This window comes from Heteronotia binoei, chromosome 3 (assembly GCF_032191835.1).
Source record: "Heteronotia binoei isolate CCM8104 ecotype False Entrance Well chromosome 3, APGP_CSIRO_Hbin_v1, whole genome shotgun sequence".
NCBI classification, from domain to species: domain Eukaryota; kingdom Metazoa; phylum Chordata; class Lepidosauria; order Squamata; family Gekkonidae; genus Heteronotia; species Heteronotia binoei.
In genome coordinates this window covers 181400001-181408419 of record NC_083225.1, presented here as the reverse complement: position 1 = coordinate 181408419, position 8419 = coordinate 181400001, and the positions used below count along the sequence as shown (strand labels likewise).

The 8419-nt window shown below is 48.6% G+C and overlaps 1 non-coding gene across 1 annotated transcript; it reads right to left on the bottom strand.

Annotated features, from left to right (window-relative positions):
* Positions 1 to 427: 427 nt before the first annotated feature.
* On the bottom strand, positions 428 to 499 carry TRNAA-UGC (transfer RNA alanine (anticodon UGC)). Its single transcript has one exon. It is a non-coding gene; the product is annotated as a tRNA-Ala (tRNA).
* Between the last annotated feature and the right edge of the window lie 7920 nt (positions 500 to 8419).

Genomic DNA, 8419 nt, shown 5'->3' with positions numbered 1-8419 from the left:
AATGAGACAACAGGGACCTTGAGGGACGAAGGGTCTGATTCTGTAGAAGACAGCTTCATTTGTGTTATCTCGGCCTTGATTTGATTTATTAGATTTATATCCCTCCCTCCCCACTGAAGCAGGCTCAAGGCGGCTCACAAGAACGAAGACAATAAATTACAATAAAACTTAGCCGGTTGTGGCTCTCTTTCCTTCTTCCCTCCCTCCCTCCTTCCCTCCCAAGCCAATTTACACATGAACTCGTGAAGCTGGCTCTCCTTCCTTCTTCCCTCCCTCCCTCCCAAACCAGTTTACACATGAATGAGTGAAGCTTCCTTATACTGAATCAGACCCCTGGTCCATCAAGGTCTGTATTGCCTGTTCAGGGTGGCAGCCTCTCTCCAGCATCTCAGGAAATGGTCTTTCACGTTGCTTGAACCCTTCTAAGTGGAGATGCCGGGGCTGGAACCTGGGACCTTCTGCACGCAAAGCAGAGGCTCTACCACTGAGCCACAGCTCCTTCAGTTCAGTTCAGTTGCCTTTATTGGCATTAAAGGAGAAATAAAAGAAATTAAAAGACGTTTGCTCCTTGGGAGGACAGCTATGGCAAACCTGGGCAATATAATAAAAAAGTAGAGACATCACCCTGCCAACTAAAGTCCATATAGTCAAAACCATGGTGTTCCCAGTAGTAATGTATGGCTGTGAGAGCATGACCATAAGGAAGGCTGAGCGCAGAAGAATAGATGCTTTTGAGCTGTGGTGCTGGAGAAGAATCTTGAGAGTCCCATGGACTGCAAGAAGATCAAATCAGTCAGTCCTAAGGGAAATCAACCCTGGAAGGTCAGATGCTGAAGCTGAGCTTAAATACTTTGGCCACCAAATGAGAAGGGAGCGCTCCCTGGAGAAGATTTGGGGCTCTTTAGCTTGGAGAAACGTCGACTGCGGGGTGACATGATAGAGTTTACACATTTACAAGATTATGCATGGGATGGGGAAAGTAGAGAAAGAAGTACTTTTCTCCCTTTCTCACAATACAAGAACTCGTGGGCATTCAATGAAATTGCTGAGCAGTCAGGTTAAAACGGATAAAAGGAAGTACTTCTTCACCCAAAGGGTGATTAACATGTGGAATTCACTGCCACAGGAGGTGGTGGCGGCCACAAGCATAGCCAGCTTTAAGAGGGGATTGGATAAAAATATGGAGCAGAGGTCCATCAGTGGCTATTACCCGCAGTACATATATATATTTGTGTGTGTGTGTTATTGACTCAAGGGACTAAGGTGTCAGCAGGGCTTTTTTTTGTAGCCCTGATGTAGCCAATCCTCCAAGAGCTTACAGGGCTCTTCTTACGGAGCCTACTGTAAGCTGTTGGATGATTGGCTACATCAGAGGGGTGTGGCCTAACATGCAAAGACATTCCTGCTATATTATTTGCATATTCCCTGGGATCTGTGCAACCAAGAGTTTACAAGGCTCTTCTTACAGGGCCTACTGTAAGCTCCAGGAGGATTGGCTACATCAGAGAGGTGTGTCGTAGTATGCAAAGGAGTTCCTGCTATAAAAAAAGCCCTGGGTGTCAGCCTGTTCTGGACAGGGTGAGGCTGTTCCCAAAAGATCAGGTATGCACCTGGGTGGTGTTGACAGCTCAGATATTTTTTCTTTTGTGCCATAATGGTAGCCAACTGATTTGTTCTGCTGCAGGATCCCTGGCCTGACCTGGATGTCTCAGGCTAGCCTGCCCTTGACAAATCTCAAACTAAGCAGGGCTGAGCCGGGTCAGCATTCGAATGGGAGACCACCAAGAAAAGCCAAGGACCTGATGTAGGGGCCAGGAATCGAAAACAGCTCTGTGTGCTTTTTTGCACTTTTATCCGTTTTAACCTGACTGCTCAGCAATTTCAGTGAATGCCCACGAGTTCTTGTATTGTGAGAAAGGGAGAAAAGGACTTCTTTCTCTACATGGATGGTTCAGCCTTGCCTGATCTTGTGGGATCTGGGAAGCAAAATGTCAAGACAGTGTGCGATAGCAATAAAAAAGGCCAAAGCCATGCTGGGAATTATTAGGAAGGGAATTGAAAACAAATCAGCCGGTATCATAATGCCCCTGTATAAATCGATGGTGCGGTCTCATCTGGAGTACTATGTGCAGTTCTGGTCACTACACCTCAAAAAGGATATTACAGTATTGGAAAAAGTCCAGAAAAGGGCAACTAGAATGATTACAGGTTTGGGACACTTTCCCTATGAAGAAAGGTTAAAACGCTTGGAGCTCTTTAGCTTGGAGAAACGTCGACTGCGGGGTGACATGATAGAGGTTTACAAGATTATGCATGGGATGGAGAAAGTAGAGAAAGAAGTCCTTTTCTCCCTTTCTCACAATACAAGAACTCGTGGGCATTCAATGAAATTGCTGAGCAGTCAGGTTAAAACGGATAGAAGGAAGTACTTCTTCACCCAAAGGGTGATTAACATGTGGAATTCACTGCCACAGGAGGTGGTGGTGGCTACAAGCATAGCCTGCTTTAAGAGGGGATTGGATAAAAATAGGATATTTTTATCCAATCCCCTCTTAAAGCAGGCTATGCTTGTAGCCACCACCACCTCCTGTGGCAGTGAATATATATTTGTGTGTGTATCACACACACACATATATATACATACATACATATACTGTATATGTATGTATGTATATATGTGTGTGTGTGTGTATACACACACACATATATTGGCCACTGTGTGACACAGAGTGTTGGATTGGATGGGCCATTGGCCTGATCCAACATGGCTTCTCTTATGTTCTTCTGTTCTTAAGCTAAGCAGAGGCGGACCCAGTTAGGACTCGGACGGGAAACCACCTACGTAGTCCAGAGTTGCTACACAGAGGCAGGCAACGGCAAACCACATCTGAATGTCTCTTGCCTTGAAAACCCTCTGGGGTGGCCATCAGCTGTGACTTGATGGCACTTTCTGCCACCATTACAGGAAGGGTCATTTTGTAGGGGGAAAAGTGCAGGAGCTCAGTAACATATCTTCATTTGCATATGCCCCAGGATTCATGTGCAGCGGGGAGAGAACTCCCCCCTGCATGCAGACCCTGGCTGCAGTGCCGGATCAAGCCCTCTGGAGGCCCCCAGGCAGTCGAAATCTCAGGGGCCCCCTTGGAAATTACCTCAGAGTCCGAGCGACTGCCCTACCGCCCGTGGCCCCTGCTGCAGCTTACGGGCACCTTCTCAAAAGGCCCTTTGACAAAGCTGTGGGAGAGAGGCAGAGAGAGGCAAACTTGGCAATGACGCCAGCAGCAGCCACACCAGGCAAGTCAGGCAAAAAGTGGCTTGGTTGCTGGCTGCGCATGCAGGCTGGGAGGGCTGCAAGCAGGGGGGAAATTGGGGGGGGCAGCTGGCCCAGGGCCCCTAAAGATGTGGGGGCCCATAGGCCAGTGCCTACTTGGCCTAATTGTTAATCCAGCCCTGCATGACTGGAGGTTCAAGAGCTGTGCTCCTGTGAGCTCCTGGTGAATGCAAGCCCTGCAGGATCCTAAAATAACTTTCTGTTCAAAGGTCCCCTGATGAAATTTAGCAAGAAGGCATCTTGTTTTGAAAAGGTTGCTTGAATCGAGATCAACCTAGATGAAGCCAGAGAATCTCTTCCCATGCTGTTTATCTCCATGGCAAGAAAAGCATCCACGATTTAGTTTCGGCCTCAGCCTGCTTTTAAAAAGATAAGCAGCTGGTGGAAAAAGAAGAGGTATCCACTCTCCTTTGAGCCTCTGATTGTCTCTGTTTGGAACGTACATGCTGCTTCTCCGTGGAGGCTGAACGGAAATAGGCAAAGTAAGAGGCATCTGTTCGGTTTGGTGTAGTGGTTAAGGGTGCGGACTTTCATCTGGGAGAACTGGATTTCATTCGCCACTCCTCTACTTGCAGCTGATAGAATGGCTTTGGGTCAGCCATAGCTCTCGCACAGCTGTCCTTGAAAGGGCAGCTTCTGTCAGAGCTCTCTCAGCCTCACCCACCTCACAGGGTGTCTGTTGTGGGAGAAGGAGATAAATGAGATTTTAAGCCGCTCTGAGACTCAGGGTATAGGGCAGGATATAAATCTAATATCTTCACTATCTTCTTCCTCTTCAGTCATGTCAGAGATGCTTCCTTCCTTCCTTCCTTCCTTCCTTCCTTCCTTCCTTCCTTCCTTCCTTCCTTCCTTCCTTCCTTCCTTCCTTCCTTCCTTCCTTCCTTCCTTCCCTCCCTCCCTCCCTATCTTCCCCCCTTCCCCCCTTCCTTCCTTCCTTCCTTCCTTCCTTCCTTCCTCCCCTCCCTCCTTCCCTCCCTCTCTTCCCCCCTTCCCTTTCTTTCTTTCTTTCTTTCTTTCTTTCTTTCTTTCTTTCTTTCTTTCTTTCTTTCTTTCTTTCTTTCTTTCTTTCTTTCTTTCCTTCCTTCCTTCCTTCCTTCCTTCCTTCCCTCCCTCCCTCCCTCTCTCCCTTCCTTCCTTCCTTCCTCCCTTCCTTCCTTCCCTCCCTCTCTTCCCCCTTCCCCCTTTCCTCCCTCCCTCCCTCCCTTTCTTCCCCCCTCTCTCCCTCCCTCCCTCCCTCCCTCCCTTCCTTCCTTCCCTCCCTCTCTTCCCCCCTTCCCCCTTTCTTTCCTTCCTTCCTTCCTTCCTTCCTTCCTTCCTTCCCTCCTTCCCTCCCTTCCTTCCTCCCTTCCTTCCTTCCCTCCCTCTCTTCCCCCTTCCCCCCTTCCCTTCCTTCCTCCCTCCCTTCCCCCCTTTCCTTCCTTCCTCCCTTCCTCCCCCCTTCCCCCTTCCTTCCCCCCTTCCTTCCTTCCTTCCTTCCTTCCTTCCTTCCTTCCTTCCTTCCTTCCTTCCTTCCTTCCTTCCTTCCTTCCTTCCTTCCTTGTCTTGTGGCTCTCAAACATCTGATGTTTATTCTATGAGGTTCTTACCTTAAGCAAGTTTGGCTACCCCTGGCCTAGAGCATCCCTGACAAGTGTCCATCCAGCCACTGCCTGAAGACTGCCAGTGAGGGGGAGCTCACCACCTCCCTAGGTAGCCAGTCCCACTGTTGAACAGCTCTGACTGTAAAAAAGGTTTTTTTCCTAATAGCATATACGTGTGGTAGGGAGAAAGAGGGCAGGTCATTGTGGTTCATTGCAGTTCACTGCAGTTCATTCGCGATTCTATAATTGTATGCTTGATTGGTAGTGAATAAAGACTGCGTCTAGTTTGAATTACTTGATTTAAGTTACTTTTTCCCTGGGAACATTGCTCAGGAATTAAACCACTGTATAAACAGATAAAAGCTCTCTTATTCATCCCTCTGAAAACTCAAGAACATGCTATCCCTCCTTTTGATGGGGGGAAGTTTGTTTGGTGTAATTAGGGTTTGTTTGGTGTAATTAGGGCTTTTTCTGGGCAGGAACGCACAGGAACACAGTTCGGGCTGGCTTGGCATCAGGGGGTGTGGCCTAATACGCAAATGACTGCATGCTGGGCTTTTTCTACCCAAAAAGCCCTGGTGGTTAAGGGTGCAGACCCTAATCTGGGAAAACCGGTTTTGATTCCCCACTCCTCCTCCACATGCAGCAGCTGGGTGACCTTGGGTCAGCCACAGTTCTCACAGAGCTGTTCTCTCAGAGCTCTCTCAGCCTCACCTGCTGTGGTGGGGAGAGGAAGGGAAAGGAGATTGTAAGCCAACTCTGAGCAAACGGCAAGATGTACATCCAGTCTCCAACTCCTCCTTTTTCCTGGGTCTTGTTCAGGTAATACTAAGGGCGTTCTTGGACAATGTTTTCTTGTTTTTCCTCTTTGGGTGGCTGTCCCCTCCAGCAGGTGCGGGTACCACATGCTCCATGCTGAAGAGGACAACCACCCAAAGACGGAAAACAAGAAAAGAAATAGGCTCCCACTATTGCCTTGGCCACCCGTGCTGCCTGGGGCTCTTGCCAAGCACTTTCAGCGACAGCTCCTTGCGTCCAGTCCATCCAGATCCTGAGCAGCCAGACTGGCAGACAGCCAGTTTGGTGTAGTGGTTAAGTGCGCAGACTCTTATCTGGGAGAACCAGGTTGGATTCCTCCGCTCCTCCACTTGCAGCTGCTGGGATGGCCTTGGGTCAGCCATAGCTCTCGCAGGAGTTGTCCTTGAAAGGGTAGCTTCTGTCAGATCTCCCTCAGCCCCACCCACCTCGCAAGGTGTCTGTTGTGGGGGAAGAAGATAAAGGCGATTGTAAGCAGGGCTGGCTCGCCCACTAGGCAAACTAGGTGGTTGCCTAGGGCGCTGGGAGGGGTGCAGAATTGGCTTCCCCCCCTCCTTGTGCCCAAGACTAATGCCTGAATTTGCCTCTTCTCCCCACCACCGCCTGTCCCCTCCCTTCCCTTCTGCTCCGCCCGCCCCACCCCTGTGCGATCGAAGGAGCATGCTGCAAAAAGAATCGGCCCTACCGGCTTCATTTCCTTTTCCAAGATAAAGAAAGTCCTTTTAGTATTAACCAAACTGGGAGCTGAATGAACATGTTAGAGCAGGGGTGTCAAACTCATTTGTTCTGAGGGCCATATCTGACATGAATGAGACTTTGTCAGGCCAGGCCATGTGTGTCATAAAATGTAATGCCAGATAGCAGAGATATAAACTTTATAAAGGAAACAGATAAACACAACTACAAATTTTATTTAAAAATGTAAAATATGATTAAAAGATTAGTACTTTTGCAATATTTTGTTTAACTGATATCGCTTGCTCTGAATTATTGCATCAAAATCTGGAAAGAATGTCTATACTGTAGCAATTTTGAGTATGCTGTTCAAGTGTTGTTCAGGTGTGTCAGTAAGATGCAAGCCTACTTTTGATTTATTGACATTCATTACAGAAATCTCATGGCCAATGCTTTCAGCCTAAGATCCAGGGGGAAACATGAAATGGCTGGGCATTGTGAGCTTTTGTACATAAGTTGGTTCTTGTGCTGGTCAGCCAAAGGAGAAAATAGAGGCTTTGCTCTATAGCTCCTGTGTGATTGAGCAAGCCTGGCAAAGCAAGCTGTTATGCAGAAGGAAGAAGAGAGAGAGTGAAGGAAGCAGATGACAGTGAATTGCTCGTGGGCCTGATAGGAGCCCTCAGGGGGCCTGATCCAGCCCTTGGGCCACATGTTTGACACCCCTGTGTTAGAGTCTGCCATGCCACTTGGTCAAATATTCCCAATGTGTAGCAAAGTCCTCTTTTCATACACTCTGTTGAACACCTTCTTTGGGTGAGTGGTGGTTCTGAGCAAAGAAATGGCCCTTTGCTGTCTCACTAGGACAACACTACGGCATCCTGTGTGCTTTTTCTCAAATTCAGGAGTCCCCAACATGATGCCCGTGGTTTCTAGAAAGTGGGCAAGGCCAGGTAGAGCCTTTGCCCTGTGAGCCTTCTGGTTGGCCACTGGAGTTTTGATTGGCTGCACAGATCTTTTGAAAGGCTCCTTTGGCAGCCCCTGCTCCCACAGCACAAGGATGTTCATAGTGTAAGCGGTGGTGGCCATTTTGTGGCTGGCTCCACCTCCTTTGGCAGCTCATTTGAGGCAGACATTTTGTGGCTGCATCCACCATGCAGTGTTAGAATTCCAAAGGCACCCACAGGCTCAAAAAGGCTGGGTACCCTTAATCTAATGCATCCAAAACTGGCTAAAGTTAGGGTTGCCAAGTCCGATTCAAGAAATATCTGGGGACTTTGGGGATGGAGCCAGGAGACTTTGGGGGTGGAGACAGGAGCAAGGGTGTGACAAGCACAATTTAATTTTGAAGGGAGCTCTGGCAATCTCATTTAAAAAGACCGTACAACTTTTAAATGTTTTCCCTCAACTGGAAACAATGAAGGATAGGGGTACCTTCTTGGGGAGCTCATAGAATTGGACCCTCTGGTCCAACCTTTTTGAAACTTGGGAGGTGTTTTGAGGAGAGGCACCAGATGCTATGTTGAAAATTTGATGCCTCTGCCTCAAAAAACAGTCCCCCTGGAGCCCTAGATCAGTGTTTCCCATTTGCAGAGTCATGACCCAGTACCGGGCCACGGAAGCCTCACTACTGGGTCACAAGAAAAGCCAAAGCTAGCCCCGCCGCCAGCAAAGCAAGACCTCTCCTCTGCTTCCTTCCTTCTCCTGTTTCTCTGTTGTGCAGAGAAAAGCTAGCCTTGAAGACTGACACAGGGTGCAAAGCCTGAGCAGTGTTTGGCTTCCTTCCTTCCCCTGTCTCTGTGTTGTGCAGAGAGGAGCTGGGCTGCCTCTCCTTCCTTCTCCTCCCCTCTCAGTGTTTGAGAAAAAAGCTGAAGTCCACTGGCACTTTAGACCCATGAAGTGTTCTTCAGGGTATGAGCTTTCATGTGCCTTTCAGTATGTTATTTTGGGGAGATTTCCCCAGGAGGCCTGGGCAGCAAAGAAGGAGGGGGTGTTTTTTTCCAGCCGGAAGGGGTGGGGA